Below are 17,231 nucleotides of genomic sequence, written 5' to 3' on the forward strand. Positions count from 1 at the left end.
TCAACTCAAGGCTTTTTATATGCTTAACGAAGCTGATAGTCTGGACTTTCTATCCAAACTAGAATTTTTTACTAAACAGGTAAAAAACAAACAAATTTGTGTTCAAACATATATGGACCTAACCGTATACTAAAAAAAGAATTGCTGATGTAGTGATAGATAACATATAGGCTGCTTTCACACACTCATATGCCAAGGCCAGGAACCAGACATAGTAAACGTAGGCTGGAGCGGCGATTGTCTTCAGCCTTCCCCTCTCCAAGTGGCAAAAGATTGAGCTGCTCTATCTTTTTTCCATCGACGACATGATAGACAAATGTGAGTGCTCATCGTAGTGTGCTAGGATATGGTCGACATATACGTGTGTGAAAGAGGCCTCATGTATTCTTATGCATTGTTTGATAATTGTGCTAAGCTACACTTCATGCAGGTGTATGGTGTGAGGACTTCTGATGAGTAACAAGATTATATTTCTGAGAAAAACATTTCCCACAATCTGTACATGAAAATGGAGTTTCCCCTGTGTGATTTCTCTGATGTGCATCTAGATGATGTTTATGGGAAAAACATTTCCCACATTCTGAACATGGAAATAGTTTTTCCCCTGTGTGACTTCTCAGATGTCTTACAAGATTTGATTTCTGACTAAAACATTTCCTACATTCTGAACATGAAAATAGTTTTTGTCCTGTGTGACTTCTTTGATGTCTTGCAAGATTTGATTTCTGACTAAAACATTTTCCACATTCTGAACATGAAAATGGAGTTTCCCCTGTGTGAGTTCTTTGATGGCTAACAAGATATGATTTCTGCCTAAAACATCTTCCACAATCTGTACATGAAAATCGCTTATCTCCTCTGTGACTTCTCTGATGTCTTACAAAATATGATTTCTGACTAAAACATCTTCCACAATCTGTACATGAAAATCGCTTCTGTCCTGTGTGACTTTGTTGAAGATCTGCTTTAACAGTGTAATAATTCACACTTTCTAAACCGGACTTCATGTTCTTATCTGTTCCTGATGATTCAGTAGAAAGGACCCATCTAATAGGAGCAGATGACGGATCTTGTGTATGAAGGTCTGAGGATGCATCTGGGATATTGTCATGATCTTCAGATGGATCTTGTTTGATACAACCATCACCTGCTGTAACATGTGATGATAGAAGATGTTCCTCTGAGCTCCTGGTGTTGTCATCTGCCAAGAAACAAAACAGATTATATAATATGACCATAAAGGGGTATTCCCTCAAAGACAAAATTTTTAAATATACGCAGGATGACAAAATAATACATTCTCTAAATTTAATGTAACAAAAATTCAGCATTTCACAATTTTAATTCCAACCTGTCTCCCTCAGTCCTTCTGCTGTGCCTTTTTGGTTGCCCTTGGATCTGACCCTAAACTCAGCCCTGATTATGACCGGGCAGGTATTTGTGTGTGGTTATATTCCTCTCACATGAACGTGCATTTCCCGTCCTGCAGAAGCAGATGGAGGAGGCAGAGAGCGGCAGAGCCAAAGACACTTCCTGTGGGGTACACATTACTTTTTAAGGAAGGTATCTAATAACATCTAATGTACCATCGCACTTTAATAGGGTGGTGGGAAGTACCTTTAAGATGGGCTCTCACCTCTCCCCTGTTGCTTTCATGATGACCTCCCCTTCAAAAGGATGTGGGGGTTAATATGGCTGTTCCTCCCGGCCCTCTTCCTCTTTGAGGCAACACTCAAGCTGTCTCAAGCTGGTTTTGGTAACTTTGGAAGATCCCTCCAGTCACTGAAGTTGAGGGCTTAGCTATCTACTTGCCAATGTCTGTTCCCCTTCCCATCCCCAGGCAGGAGGTCATGTAGTCTCCAGGCTCCTATTTGTCTCAGCCCGTCCAGACCCCACTCAACCCCTAGTCATCGGCTCACTGAGAATAAGTGAGGCAGAGGAGAGACACAGCAGTAACTTTACTCTCGTCTCTGTTTGTTCAGCTGGATGCTGACACTGCTGAGGGCTCTGTAGCACCAGTCCCATCATCTCCTCTCTGTGCAGTTCCCACATTAATAATGGGAGCTCAAACTAGTCCTGCACCGTCCTCAAAGGACACCACTCCACATTTTTCAGGTGGTTGCTGGGGTGTCAGTTCAGTTCCCACTAGTTGTGTCTTTGGAGGCTGTCACTGTAGCTCCCAGCAGTATGAGAGCTTCTGTAATTAACCACTCACATGCTGTCAGCCTCTTCTTTCACTCCCCTGTAGTCAGGGGCGGAGTCACTTCAGTATTGCCTCTTGTTGTTCCCCACAGTCACAGACCACAGTCACTCCTCCCGGGAGTTATGCTGGTGCTCCTGCCATGGCTCTGCGAAGTTGATAAGACATCACATGCAGGTTCCATTCATGACTGGCGGCTATTACATGCCCAGGGGCAGGGTCGCCACTAGGAATTTTGTAGTCCCCAATTGGAAGATTTTTGTTGGCCTTCCCCACCAGCGTCCATTTTTGACAGGACCCTATTCTACTGCATGTGCCCACTCAGTATATAGATAGCCCCTGCAAATGCCAAGGAGCTTCTTGCCCCTATCAGCCACTCACCCCTGGGGTTTATTGAGGAGTAAGTCACCGAGTGTTGTTTGTATATGGGTACAATGTATGAAAATTCACAGGTACGGCAGGGATCCTTATATTTGTCTACTGACAGTGACTTGGGTGAGTTTCTCTTTTACCCAGAGTGGGTCCCAATTTTCCGCTCATAAGAGGGTGCCCCCCAAGCTTGGCCGTATTGAATTGCAGGTGATATTGAAAAAGTGGCAGGGGTCTTGGGATGGACCTCTGGATATTAGGGCACCAATTCCTCTCATATTGGGGCAGCTACAGAGCTGGATAAACCTGGCCTCCCAGATGCAGAGTTTATGAGAATTGGGTGTTTTGCACATAACATTCACTCAACTTAGGACTGCTTTTTACCCCCTTCTTTTCATGTTCGCCGATTAATGCTTGCCCGAGGTCAACTGTTTGACTTTTGGGTCACCTGTACCTACTTTGAGCTGGTCATGGGGCTCCCTTTCGCCCTGCAGAAAGGAGATTTTGGGGTTTTCATCAGGTGGACATATTTTGTAGGGTTATCCAGAGCCTAAAATGGGTTCAGGTCCTTTCAGAGGCAGTGTCTGAATTATTGACCTTAATGAGATGAAACTTTGGCAGTGTGCAATCATCCTTCTAAGAGATTTTGATGATATGGTCCAAGAAAGTTCCCTGAGTTATCTAGAAAGTTGTTAAGTATTCTGTCGTCGAGTAAACCAGGCATACTGTGAATTCCCATATGGTTCGTTTCATGCATTCCAGGTGTAGAGGATTATAGTACGGCACAGGGAGTTCATAGGGAGCGATGCAGATATAATGTGGCCAAACTGTTTTTACCTTATCGAGAAAGGCCTGGATATATAATACTCTGGGGGCCTTCCAAAACGCAAACGCTTCTTGTTGCTGGATGTCACTGGTCCCTGTAGGGTTACAAGGATTTGCTGATGGCGGAATAGTGAAACATTTGAGATGGTGGTTGCTCAGTTGGTCAACTTGCCAGCTGGGCATACAGCTTCCAGGCCTCAAAATTGTGTGATTCTATCCCAAGAGCCTGTTTTTTGGATATTGCGAGTTAACATAGGAAAAAAAATAGCTGTAGCCGAAACTTCAATCCAACAAGAAGTCTCTGTCATTTTTGTAAGTTACTTATACTGTTACAGTTTACTGATAAAATGGAAAATGTATTGCAGAACATTTATATGATATGATATAATTCTTGATGTAACATCTCAGTCTCTTCCTCTGAGGCCCCGGTGAGCAGTTTTCCTGACCCTCATAGCTCCCACCTTCCAGCTTTCTTAATTTATGGGGAATATTTATTAGGACTTCTGTGCCACGCCAGCTTATTGCTAGCACTTGTGATTATTTTGCCCTCTCTGCCACTTTCACACCAGTGGGGCATAAGGGGCTGAGCGGAAGGTGTTGAGTGGGCCAACGCGTGGTGTTACTGTCCCCTCGCTGGTGCAATCTCTGCTGTTGGCGACTTTTCATATGTGAGCGCCAGTGTATGATAAATGTGCCCCTATCTCTCCATGTTCTGTATTGTGTTATCACTCGTCTCTGCTTTATCTAGTGGTTACTACTCACCTGGACAGTTACCTGTAGGAATCTCCTCCTTACATCGCTCATCGCCCCTCACATATGTCTCTGGAGCAGGAATATTCTTCACATCTTCATCCTGATACACAAACTGAGAAACAAATACAGTAACATGTCACTAAATGAATAGACATAACACTAAAGGGGTATTTACATAAATATCTGAACACAGGGAGTGTCCTAAAAAATTTCGGTTGAACTTAAATTGCCCAATAATAAATAGGTACCTGATGATCCTGTGGGACATATTTCTCCTCTGAACAATCCTGTGGTAGAAGAAGAGGACTGGGACATCTCTCCGGTGATGTTCTCTTACTGGATCTACCTGTAGGAAACATCCAGAGACTGAATTCCTTCTTTGCATACAGATAATGAAAGGACGTGTGGATTTAGTCCTGTCTATTACCTGCTGATGTGAGGGGCTGGTGGTCCTCCATCATGACGTCCTTGTACACATCTTTGTGTCCTTCTAAATACTCCCACTCCTCCATGGAGAAATAGACAGCCACATCCTGACACCTTATAGGAACCTGACACACACAATGATCCCGTCATCACCCAGATCCCTTCATAGCGTTACTGTATAATGTCCCAGCATTCCCAGCAGTGTCACCTCTCCAGTCAGCAGCTCCATCATCTTGTGAGTGACTTCTAGGATCTTCTGCTCATTGATGTCATCATGTATCAGGGGGTGAGGTGGAGGAGCCGGGATTGGGCTCAGGGTTCTCCCCCGTCCTTCATACACAGGGGCCTGACAGCGCCCACTAGAGGTCTTCTTCACTACTGTGTAATCCTGGTTATGGAGAGACACATTGATAAATCTCCCTCCATGCATTTCCAGAATCTCTCACCTCTCCAGTCCTATCATCTGTTATTCCCATAGATAATGATGTCATGTGACCTCATCACAATCTCTCACCTCTCCAGTAATATAGAAGAGAATCTCTAGGGTGAGCTGGAAGATTCTCTCCACCCTCGTGTCTCTGTCCATTGTCTGATCCTGAAGAGAAAGAAGATAAGATAAAGTAACATCATGTAGAGAAATGCAGTTCCTGTAATGAGTAGAAGTACAATGAGGAGATGCCGGTGACTTGTGGTGGATGTCGTGTGGTTGGGATAATAATGGATTATATAGGAGTTTCTCTATGATGATATCAGTCTATTATTAGGCTGTAACTTTCCTATAACCATCTGCAGCACATTGCAGTCTGCACTGGTCGCAGCTTCATACAAATCTCCCTTCACCCCCCACATCCCTCCTCTGTATAGTGAGCGGATACTCAGGGATGGATTAGATTCTAGTGGAAAATGCCAGAGAGATGGAAGTGAGGGGTCACTGATTAATGTGCCCTGGTAACCCTTACAGACAACACCGGTGACTACACACGTACCTCCGCCTGCAGAGCTGTGCTCCAGATATATGTGAGAGGGGAAAGGACCTGTGATGATGTCATAGTCATGTGACCAGCCCCTTGTGTGGGAGAAATACGATCTCGCTTGGGTGTCCAGAGGGCATATAAACCTTATTCACAGATAACGAGACATCCAGAAGTTAAAAGCACAGTCATTGCATTTCTGACAAAAGATTGTCCTTAATTATGTCATGTGATGATTTAGGACATTCTTTGTCTGAAACGTGTTGTGCGCTGAATGTGCTCAGTGAGATGCTGGATTTGGTGCTGGCTGAAGAGTTTCGAGCAAGCGAGAGGAAGCGTCCTTTCTGTAGAGCTTGTATGAGGCGGCTGCAGTGCTATGTTCAATGGAGCTTTAACTGCAGGACCACAATTCCTGCTCTGGTGGAGCATGTGCTTCTTTTGGTAGGCACAACAGATGGACTTGTCTAGCTCGAGACCCTCACTTATGCCCTCTGGCTGTGGAGTCCTGTACATGAGTCTCTTCATGAAGCCATAACGAGGACAACAGGAACAGTTCTCTTAGAATCAGCTTTTTCCATCCCGAGGCCCTTTTTCATTTGTGCATTTTCCTTTTTTACTCCCCACCTTCAAAAATCCATAGCTTTTTTATTTTTCCATGATGTAAGGAGCTGTGCAAGGGCTTGTTTTCTGCATAACAAATTGGACTTCATAGTGATGGTATATAATATTCGATGTCATGTACTGGAAAGCCCACATTTTTCTTGTGGGCTCGGATTTTACATCTTTCACTGTGGGCCCCAAATGACATGTCTACTTTATTCTTTGGGTCGGTACGATCACAGAGATACCATACATTTACAAAAATTATAACCTCCTGTACAAATAAAATGTTTTGGCGCTAATAACTTTTTTCATACTTCAGTGTATGGAGCTGTTTGTGGTGTCATTTTTTGCAACTTTTGATTACATTTTCAATGCTAACATTTTGAGGACTGTACGGCCTATAGATCACTTTTTATTGATTATTTTGATATGTTGCACAATGGCAGAGAAGTGACATTTTTTGACTTCGTGTGCTATTTTCTGTTACTTGGTTATATGCCTGGAATAACAGTTTTTATATTTTGATAGATTGGACATTTTGGGACATGACGATATCTAACATGTTAATAATTTTTACTGTTTATTTATATTTATATCAGTTCTAGGTAAAGGGGGGTGATTTAATTCTTTTTTGTTTTATTTAATTTTTCACTTTTTAAAATTTTTTTTACTATTTTTCAGACCCCCCAGGGTACTTTAACCATAGCTTGTCTGTCTGATAAATCCTATCTACCATTGTAAGAATTGATCTGAAACGAGACAGACTCGGGTCTCTGTATGATGTAAGGCTGGACCTCTGGACCACTGCGGGACCGGAGTCTAAGTGGCAGCGGTCTTCACTAGAGCCCGCCGCAAAGCAGGATGGTCTTACTGGTTCCACAGGTGCAACTAGCCCGCGGCGTCTGCCAAGGTAGTAATGCAGGAGATAGGCTGTATCCGGGGTGACAGCGGGAGGACGGCACACTAGCACTCACGTCAGGAATCGCAGGAGATGGCACACAGGAACGGACTGGCACATGGATCAGGAACACAGGAACAGACTGGCACATGGATCAGGAACACAGGAATGGACTGGCACTCGGATCAGGAACACAGGAATGGACTGGCACACAGGAGCGCAGGATACACAGGAACGCAGGATACACAGGAGCGCAGATTACACAGGAGTGCAGGATACACAGAAATGCAGGATACACAGGTGAGCTTTCTCTTCAGGGGATGGCTTGAAGATCTGGCAAGGGTGACAGGAAGAGGCAGGCACTTATGACAGGCCAGCGCTAATTATCGGCGTGCTGGGCCATTAAATCTTTGCGAGCCAGTGCGCCCCCTAGAAGACAAAGAGACTGACACTGGAGCCAGGGGAGGTAAAATCCGCGGAGCTCCGGGGTCGCATGGAGGGACACGGGTGCACCTGCGATCGAAGTAAGGGATTGTGGGAGCACCCGTGACAGAACCCCCCCCCCATTCGGCCTCCCCTTCTTCTTCTTGGTCCCATGGAACCTCTCGAGGAGATTCCGATCCAAAATGTTCTCTTCTGGCTCTCGGGATCTCTCCTCAGGCCCGAACCCCTTCCAGTCTACAAGAAAGAAACGCTTACCCGTCACGATCTTCATGTCCAGAACCTCCTTAACTCTATAGACATCTGGGGAATCCGCCTCAGGAGCAGGAGGAGGGGATTGCTTGGAGAAGCGGTTCCAGGTGACTGGCTTCAGGAGGTAGACATGGAAGAAGTTCGGGATGCGCATAGATGGAGGAAGGCGCAGCTTGTAGGCCACTTGATTGATGAGCTTGATTACCTCAAAGGGACCAAGGAATCGGGGACCAAGTTTGTAGCTGGGTATCTTAAGCCAGACAAATTTGGAGGACAACCATACTTTGTCACAAGGAGAGAAGACCGGAGGAGCTTGGCTTTTCTTATCAGCCTGGTACGGTGTGTAGCTTCTAGAAGAGCCTGGCGGGTCTGGTCTCAAATAGATTTTAGGTCCTGCAGCAAATCCTCTACCATCAGAAGGAGTAGACAGCAGAAAAGGAGGGCGCGGAATACATCCATAGACCACAAAGAACGGAGCCGGGCCAGTAGACCCTGAGTCCAGGGAATTGTAGGACAACTCAGTAGGTAGTAGGTCAGCCCAGTTGTCCTGACGGGCTGAGACAAAGTGACGGAGGTATCAGCTCAAAGTCTGGTTCACCCTCTCTACTTGACCATTCGACTGAGGGTGGTAGGCAGAAGAAAAGTCAAGGTTGACATGCAGTTGATTACACAAGGAACGCCAGAATTTTGACAGAAACTGGACTCCTCAATCGGACACGATGTGTAGTGGAAGACCATGCTGCTGGAAGATATGTTTGAAGAATAGACTGGCAAGCTGTGGGGAAGACGGAAGAACTGGAAGTGGAACAAAATGGGACATTTTGGAAAACCGTTCCTTCACCACCCAGATGATAGTACTGCTCCAAGAGACAGGCAAATCGGTGACAAAATCCATTGCCACATGGGACCACGAAGACTGGGTATTGGCAACAGAAGTACCAGTCCAGCCTGTTTGAGACTAGATGATTTGTTACGGGCACAGGAGGAGCAGGATCCCACAAACTCCCGAACATCTTTGACCAGGTCCGGCCACCAGTAGTAGCATGAGATGAGGGCCACGGTGCGTTGCACCCCAGGATGCCCAGCCACACGAGAAGAATGTCCCCATGACAAAATCCTCTTCCGGAGAGCAGGTCTAACATATGTCTTGCCAGGAGGTAGCTACCGAAGATCCACCGGAGCTTCAACAACAAGCTGGTCAGGAGAAATTATGTGCCGAGAAGCTGTTTTTTCTCCAACAACTTCCGAAGCGTGGGACAGGGCATCAGCTTTGACATTCTTGTCTGCCGGATGAAAATTAATCAGCAGGTTGAAATGGGAGAACAACAATGACCACCGGGCTTGCCTGGGATTCAGGCGCTGGGCTGTCTGGAGGTACAGCAAGTTCTTGTGGTCAGTGTGCACACTAACGGGATAGAACTCCCTCCAGAAGATACCGCCATTCTTCCAGATCAAGCTTGATGGCCAACAGCTCTCTGTCTCCAATCAAATGATTCCTCTCAGTGGGGGAGAAAGTTTTAGAAAAGAAGCCGCATGTGGAAGTCCGACCCTTGGGCCCTTTCTGGGTTAGTTCCGCTCCAGCTCCTACAGAGGACGCATCCACCTCAAGAAGAAAGGGTTTGTTTGTATCAGGCCTACTGAATAAGCTAGCAGAGGCGAAAGCGGACTTTAACTTGGAGAAGGCCATCTCAGCAGCAGGAGACCAGGCACGTGAATTGGCACCCTTCTTGGTGAGTGCCACAATGGGAGACACCAGAGTGTAGAAGTGCGGAATAAACTGCCGGTAATAGTTTCCAAAACCCATGAACCTCTGTATGGCTCGTAGGCCCCCTGGGTGTGGCCACTGCAGAACTGGAGACAATTTCGCGGGGGCCATCTGGAAGGAATGGAAGGCTGTGCAGGTGAAACTGACATTTTTCTAACTTGGCATTGAGGTGATTTGCACAAAGTCGACCAAGAACTTGTCGTACGTGTGCCTGGTGGGATTCAAGGTCTGGAGAGTACACTAAGATGTCATCTAGGTAGACCAAGTCACACGTATAAAGAAGGTTTCGAAAAATGTTGTTCACAAACTCCTGAAAGACAGCAGGGGGATTACACATATCAAAGGGCATTACTTAATATTCAAAGTGACCGTCACGGGTATTAAACACCATCTTCCACTCATCACCCTTGCGGATCCGGAACAGATTGTAAGCACCATGGAGATCCAACCTGGAGAACACCCTGGAACCGCGCAGGCGACCCAAGAATTCTGTAATTAACGGCAGGGGGTAGCGGTTTTTAACCCCTTAAGGATGCAGGGTATTTTTGCTAATTTCTCGCTCTCCATCTTCAAAAATCCATAACTTTTTCATTTTCCTGTGTATAGAGCTGTGTGAGGGCTTATTTTGTGCGTAACAAATTTTACTTTCCCATGATGTTGTTTATTATTCCATGCCATGTAGTGGGAAGCTGCAAAAAAATTCCAAATATGGAAAAATTTAAAAAAACTGCATGTGCGTCATGTTCTTGTGGGCTCAGTTTTTACGACTTTCACTCTGCGCTCCAAATAACACCTCTACTTTATTCTTTGGTTCGGTACAATCGTGGTGATACCAAATTTATACAGGTTTTATTGCGTTTTAATACATTTTCAAAAATTAAACAAATGTGTACAAAAAAGAAAAAAAATTTTTTGCCATCTCCTGACGCGAATAACTTTTTCATACTTTGGTGCATGGAGCTGTGTGAGGTGTCATTTTTTGCGAAATGAGCCGATGTTCTCATTGCTACCGTTTTGAGGACTGTGCGACATTTTGATCATTTTTTATTACATTCTTTATGTCATCTAAAAACGTGTAAAAGTCGCGTTTTGAACATTTGGGCGCCATTTGCCGTTCCGGAGGTCACCGCCGTCAATTTTATATTTTGATAGATCGGGCATTTTGGGACGCGGCGATACCTAATGTGTCTGTGATTTTTACTATTTATTATATTTTATATCAGTTCTAGGGAAAGGGGGGTGATTTGAACTTTTAATATTTTATTATTTTTTTACATTTTTTAAACTTTTTTTTTTCTTTTTTTTCCCACTATTTCTTAGACCATCTAGGGTACATTAACCCTAGATGGTCTGATCGCTCCTGCCATATACTGCAATACTACTGTATCGCAGTATATGGCATTTCTGCTCACTATACCTTACAATGAGCCACAGGCTCATTGTAATGCATGTGCAGAAGCCATGTATCCTCGGGTCAAAAGAAGACCCGAGGCTACCATGGCAACCGATCGCCGCCCCCCGATGACGTTCGGGGGAGCGGCGATCGGAGGTAAGATGGCGGCGCCCATGCGCTGCCAAATTTAAAGTGCCGCCGGCGACTTTGCCGGCGGCAAAGAAAAGGTTAGCACCCGCGATCGGTGCAAGCACCGACCGGGGGTGATAGTGATGGGTCTTTGCTGCGATATGCAGCAAAGCCCATCTCTGTATGAAGAAGGCTCAGCCCGTGAGCCTTCTTCATACAACCTTCACAGCTCCATGGCGGATATATCCGTCACGGAGCGTGAAGGGGTTAACCGTGATCTTGTGTAGCCCACGATAGTCTATGCAGGGAAGTAAAAAGCCGTCTTTCTTGGTAAAAAAAAGAAGAAACCTGCACCAGCTGGAGAGGAGGACTTGCGTATGAAACCCCTCTGAGAGACTAGAGGTCTGTTGTGCTGCAACTCTTCAACTCGCTCCAAGAACCGCACTTCTATCCGGGTGGCCAAGCAGATAAGACCACTCAGATTAACTGGCAGATTACGGCCAGCCAATGCATCTTTATCCCAGATAAAGATCTGGCCACTAGTAGTAACGAGATATGAGAGCGGCAGACCTCTGCACCCCAAATGTCCCCAAGTTAGAATCCTCTTTTGAAGAGCAGGATGGACATAAGTCTTGCCAGTAGGAAGCTGCCGTAACTCCACAAGAGTGGCAACAACCAGTCATTCAGGAGGAACAATATGACGAGGAGTCGGTTCTTCCCCAATCACATCAGAGGCACAAGAGAGAGCATCAGCCTTAACAGTCTCTGCTGGTCGGAAATGTATCATAAAATTGCAACAGAAAAAGTCTTTGAGAAGAAACCACAGGTGATCATTCATCCATTGGGCGCTTTCTGGGTGAGGATGGCTCCAGCTCCTACAGAGAAAGTGTCAACCTCAAGCTGGAATGGTTTCCCTGTATTAGGCCGCGTGAGAATAGGAGCTGAGGCAAAGGCAGACTTCAATTTGGAAAATGCTTCTTCGGCCATGGGATGCCAGAGCTTAGGTCAAAGTTTGCCTTTGTTAACGCCACAAAAGGCGACATGAGGGAGGAGAAATGTAGTATGAATTGCCGGTACTAGTTAACAAAGCCCAGGAAACTCTGTATAGATGCCAGTGGAGAACCGCAGATAATTTGGTGGGATCCATCTGTAGACCCTTGTCAAAAAAGATGTACCCGAGGAACGGAAGACTCTTCTGCTGGAACTGCCACTTTTCAAGTTTGGCATACAGGCAATTGACCCTTAGTGCCTTAAGTGCCAATCTCAAGTGTTGAAGGCAGTCTTCCATTTATCCCCTTCATGGATATGGATGAGATTATATGCCCCCTGAAGGTCCATTTTAGTGAAGAGCTTAGCTCCATGGAGGCAATCAAAGAGGTAGTGAGTAGCGGTTCTTCACAGTAACTTTATTAAGCCCACAATAGTCTACGCAGGGGAGAAAAAAGAATCCAGCACGGGCAGGAGACGAAGACTTGTGGATGAACCCTATATGCAGATTCTCCATGATATAGACTGACATAGCTGTGGTCTCAGGTGTGGACAATGGGTATACCCTACCTCGTAGCAGAGTCTCCTCTTGTTTCTCTGAGAAGACCAACCAGAGGTTTGGAGGATACATGGTGGAAAGCTGCTGAAGAACCAAGAGACAGCGAGACTGCCACTTTGGACCCCAGCAAAGAATCTCCCCAGTCTACCAGTCGAGCACTGGAGCGTGTTGCTTCAACCACAGGAGACCCAATAGAAAGACAGACGTAGATCGGCAAAGCACATAAGATGACAGTCTCTCCTTTTGCATAGCCCTAACTTGCAGAGACAGAAGATCGGTACAGTAATATGCTGAATCGCTGAGGACCTGCCCACTTCCGGAGGAGATAGCCAGCAGCTTCCCTAGGCGGAGCACAGCAAGGTGATACTGCGATACCAGGGCAGCATCTACTAAAATTCCTGCAGAAACAGAATCCAAGAAGATAGTGGCTTGAAACTGAGTACCTGTTCTGGAGCTGAGTAAAACAGGCAGGTTCAGTCGTGGAGAAGCTTTGCTCTCACCTAGGGATACTCCTCCCAAGAACCCTAGGTCCGTGCATTTCCCGTAGGATTGAGGACTGACTGGGCAAGACTCAAGAAAGTGTTCCGGTCTTGCACAATAGAGGCAAGGGTTCTCCTGTATTCATCGGGTTCGTTCTTGTGGTGTCAGACGAGCTTTGTCCACCTGCACGGGTTCCTCAGCAGAAGACATAGAGGGCGGGAGAGGTGGTCTTTGAAAGACAGAAGCCATTCTAGAAAGACATTGGATCCAGGCTTGCGCTTGTTCAACACATTGATCCACCAGGGGCTCAAAGAAGCTGATGTCGATCTGAGTGGCCAGGGAGATCAGACCACTCATGGAAGATGGCAGGGCCCATGCAGACAGGGTGTCTGTGACTTGACCAGAGTCCTTTTTTTAAAAGTGACCAACGCTGCTTTATTCCAAAGAGTATGGATGCTTAAGTCTGGAATTGAACCGCGTAGTCACCAACAGACGAGTCCCCTTGGTGTAAATTCAGTAGGGCAGTTTCTGCAGACAACACCCGGGCTGGTTCCTCAAAAACAGGCAGGAATTCCGTGAGGAATGTGGAGACATTACCCGTGACTGGGTTCTTCCAGTCCAGTCCAGGGCTTTTCCGGAGAGCAGACCTTTTCGTGGCAAACTGCATAGGCATCTGCTCCAGGCAGAACCCTGCCTCTCAAACATCAAGCACAAAGCACATGTTTAACCCGAGGGCTAGGGGTAGAGGAAGAGGGCGTGGACGTGGGCGTCCAACTACTGCAGGGGTCAGAGGCCGTGGTCCTGGGCGGGGTGAGACACCACCTGCTGATGAGGGAACAGGGGAACGCCACAGAGCTACACTCCCTAGGTTCATCATGTCTCAAGTTACTGGGACTCGTGCTAGAGCACTGTTGAGGCCAGAACAGTGCGAAGAGGTGATGCTGTGGATTGCGGACAATGCTTCTAGCCATTTGTCCACCAGTCAGTCTTCCACGCAGTTCACCCAAGCCACCGAAATCAGCACTCCTCCAGCTCCTCCACCTCAGCCTCCTTCCCCCCAGTCTGCCCCCTCCCACCAAAATTTGGCATTTGAACCGGCATACTCTGAGGAACTGTTTTCTGGACCCTTCCCACAGTCACAAACCACTTGTCCGGTTGCTGCTGAGCTATTTTCCGATGCCCAGGTTTTCCACCGTTCGCAGTCTGTGGGTGATGATGACATTATTGACGTAGTGGAAGAAGTGTGTAAAGAGGTGTCGGACGATGAGGAGACACGGTTGTCAGACAGTGGGGAAGTTGTTGTCAGGGCAGAAAGTCCGAGGGGGGAGCAGACTGAGGGATCGGAGGATGATGAGGTGACAGACCCAAGCTGGGTTGATAGGCCGGGTGAACACAGTGCTTCTGAGACGGAGGCAAGTCCTATAGCAGAACAGGTTGGAAGAGGCAGTGGTGGGGCCAGATGGAGAGGCAGGGCCAGAGCTGGTGCATCAGCGCCAAATGTTTCCCGTAGTCAAGCTCCCGTGGTGAGGGCTAGATTTTCAGAAGTCTGGAGGTTCTTTAAAGAAACACCGGATGACCGACGGACTGTGGTGTGTAACCTGTGCCAAACCAGGATCAGCAGGGGTTCCACCACTACTAGCCTAACTACCACCAGTATGCGCAGGCATATGAATGCTAAACACCCCACTCAAAGGCACCAAGCCCGTTCACCTCCGGCCGGGCACACCACTGCTCCTTCCCCTGTGTCATCTGCTAGTCAGTCCCCTGCCCAGGACCCCGGCCCAAACACCTCCCGTGCGAAAACTCCATCTTCGCCTCCACGATCCTCCACAGCATCCACCAGCGTTCAGCTCTCCATACCCCAGATGCTGGAGCGCAAAAGGAAGTATAGTGCAACCCACCCACATGCCCAAGCCCTCAACGTCCACATCTCCAAACTGCTTAGCCTGGAGATGCTGCCCTATAGGCTGGTAAAGACCGAGGCCTTTCGAAACCCTCGGTATTCGGTCCCCAGCCGCCACTACTTTTCCCGATGTGCCGTCCCAGCCCTGCACAAGTACGTGTCAGAGAACATCATCCGTGCCCTGACCAACGCCGTTTCTGACAAGGTCCACCTGACCACGGACACGCGGATGAGTGCTGCCGGGCAGGGCCACTATATATCGATGACGGCACATTTGGTTAACTTGGTGGAGGCTGGGACCGAGTCTGACCCTGGGGCTGGTCATATACTGCCGACGCCGAGGATTGCGGGGCCTACCTCGGTCCAGGTCTCAAAGGCCTACAATGCCTCCTCCTCCTCCCACCCCCCCTCCACCTCCAAATTACCCTCCCTGGGCATGGCGCCATCAGTCGGTAGTTCTAGGCACAGCAGCAGTGCCATCACTAAGCGACAGCAGGTGGTGCTCAAACTGCTGAGCCTAGGCGATAAAAGGCACACCGCCCAAGAGCTATTACAGGGCATCACGGCGCAGACTGATCCAGGCATGGTTGTGTGTGACAACGGCCGTAACCTGGTGGCGGCTCTGCAACTCGGCAGACTGACACTGGCCCATGTGTTAAATCTCATAGTTCAGCGTTTCCTCAAGACATACCCCAATCTGTCTGATTTGCTCACGAAGATGCGCCGCATCTGTGCGCATTTCAGGAAGTCCAGCACAGATGCTGCCACTCTCAGGGCCGCCTCCAACTGCCCGCTCACCGACTGTTGTGCGACGTGCCCACGAGGTGGAATTCAACATTAACCATGTTATCCAGAGTTTACCAGCAGCGCAGAGCGATTGTAGACTGACAGATGTCAACTTCCACCAGAACTGGTAGTCAGGTCAGTCAGCTTCCTCAAGTCTACAATGAGGAGTGGACGTGGATGTCTGATATCTGTCAGGTGCTGAGTAACTTTGAGGAGTCAACACAGATGGTCAGTGGCGATGCCGCCATCATCAGCCTCACCATCCCGCTGCTTGGTCTGTTGAAAAACTCTCTGGTCAGCATGAAGTCGGAAGCTTTGCGCTCGTCACAAGAGACGGGGGAAGAAGATTCCCTTGTTGAGAGCCAAAGCACCCTTAGGTCTGTTTCTCAGCGCATATCGGAGGAGGTGGAGGAGGTTGAGGAGGAAAAGGGGAGCATTGTTCAGTCCTTCACTGTTCAGCGTGTATGGGCAGAAGAAGAGGAGTTGGAGGAGGTGGAAATGGACAGTCAGGCCAGTGAGGGGAGTGAATTCTTGCGCGTTGGGACTCTGGCGCATATGGCAGATTTCATGCTAGGCTGCCCATCCCGTGACCCTCGCGTTCAAAGAATTTATTCCAGCACCGATTACTGGGTATTCACTCTCCTGGACCCACGGTACAAGCAAAATCTTTACACTCTCATCCCTGGAGAGGAAAGGAGTGTGAGAATGCATGAATACCAGCAGGCCCTTGTGCACAAGCTGAAACAGTATTTCCCTTCTGACAGCGCTAGCGGTAGAGGGCGTACTTCTGCGGGACAAGTAGCGAGGGAGAGTAGGCGAGCAGGCAGCTTGTCCAGCACTGGCAGGGGTACGCTTTACAAGGCCTTTGCCAGTTTTATGTCACCCCAGCAAGACACTGTCACCTGTCCCCAGTCTCGGCAGAGTAGGGCTGATCTTTACAGAAAGATGGTGAGGGAGTACGTAGCTGACCATACCTTCGTCCTAAATGATCACACAGCTCCCTACAACTACTGGGTTTCAAAGCTGGACATGTGGCACGAACTGGCGCTGTACGCCTTGGAGGTTCTTGCCTGCCCTGCTGTTAGCGTGTTGTCCGAGCGGGTTTTCAGTGCAGCTGGTGGCATCATCACCGATAAGCTTACACGCCTGTCGACTAACAGCGCTGACAGGCTGACGCTTATCAAGATGAATAAAGCCTGGATTTCTCTGGATTTTCATTCTCCACCAGGTGAAAGAAGCTCAACCTGAATAATGTATGCACTCCCCCTCCTCATTGTCCTCCTTCCCCTCCTCTTTGTACACTAAAGCAGAGGAAACTGGCTATTTTTTGCCAGGGCCAACTGGCTCTAGCTATAGTACTCTATGTATTTAATTTTTCTGGAGGGCCACCTACCCGGTCCTCTGTTTTAAACAATTTTTGGGAGTGCCACATACAGGCACTCAATCTATTTAATTTTTCTGGAGGACCACCTACCTGCTCCTCTGGTTTGA

General features: G+C 47.6%; 1 pseudogene; it reads right to left on the reverse strand.

Annotated features, from left to right (window-relative positions):
• The window catches only part of LOC140066016 (uncharacterized), a 20,416-nt pseudogene continuing 3,185 nt past the window's right edge, over positions 1 to 17,231 (reverse strand).

The sequence above is a fragment of the Engystomops pustulosus genome, chromosome 6 (assembly GCF_040894005.1).
Source record: "Engystomops pustulosus chromosome 6, aEngPut4.maternal, whole genome shotgun sequence".
Classification (NCBI taxonomy): Eukaryota; Metazoa; Chordata; class Amphibia; order Anura; family Leptodactylidae; genus Engystomops; species Engystomops pustulosus.